The sequence below is a fragment of the Crocodylus porosus genome, unplaced genomic scaffold (assembly GCF_001723895.1).
Source record: "Crocodylus porosus isolate Cpor-Errol unplaced genomic scaffold, CroPor_comp1, whole genome shotgun sequence".
Taxonomy (NCBI): Eukaryota; Metazoa; Chordata; order Crocodylia; family Crocodylidae; genus Crocodylus; species Crocodylus porosus.
Genome location: NW_017728915.1, coordinates 16,356,500 through 16,357,267, shown reverse-complemented (window position 1 = coordinate 16,357,267; position 768 = coordinate 16,356,500).

Genomic DNA, 768 nt, shown 5'->3' with positions numbered 1-768 from the left:
AAAAAAAAAAAAAAAAAGATTCACTAGTAAAAACAGCTGAAAAAAATCCCAGAGCATATCACTGATACAGGCAGAGCCTAAAAGATCTGAGGTTCCGTGGCAATCTGAAGCAGACCAGCAAAAAACACTGGCAGGACAAAGGTATGATGGTTATCTCAGGTGGTGTGGAGGAGTGATGGAGGAGACCCCTGGCAGCATGGAGGAGCAACAGGGACCCCTGGCAGCATGACAGAGATGTATTTAAGTAGATGGAATGTTGCTAGTTAAATATGTAACCAGTCCTGATTAATTCAACAGAACAGCAGGCATATTTGCAAATTTAGTGGTTTGCGAAAACAGGTTTTCTGGAGGCAACATCCACAGCAGTGCTCCCTAGCATTGTACATTATCACCAGTACACAGCATCGGTGACCAACAGGCCTCCCTGCCCAGCCCTTGCTACTTTGGCTGGCATAGGTGGTTGAAGCCCCAGAAGGGTGGCACCACCTGGCAGCATGGAGCAACAGAGCCTCTGGGATGGGCCTCCCTTACCCAACACTTGCTATTAAGCTGGTGTAGGTGCTGGAGCCCCTGGATGGCAGCCCTGAGTGAGATTCCTTTCCCAAGTGATTGGGCTAGATGGTAGCTCCCCAGGTTGGTTTGCTGCTACAGCTGTGATTGATTTTGAGTTACAGTTAAAGGTTCATTATTCAGGCCAATGTTTAGCGCGCAGGTTTAGGGACTATCAACTGGCAGGCTGGGAGTCAAAAGCCTAGCTTTGGGTTGGAA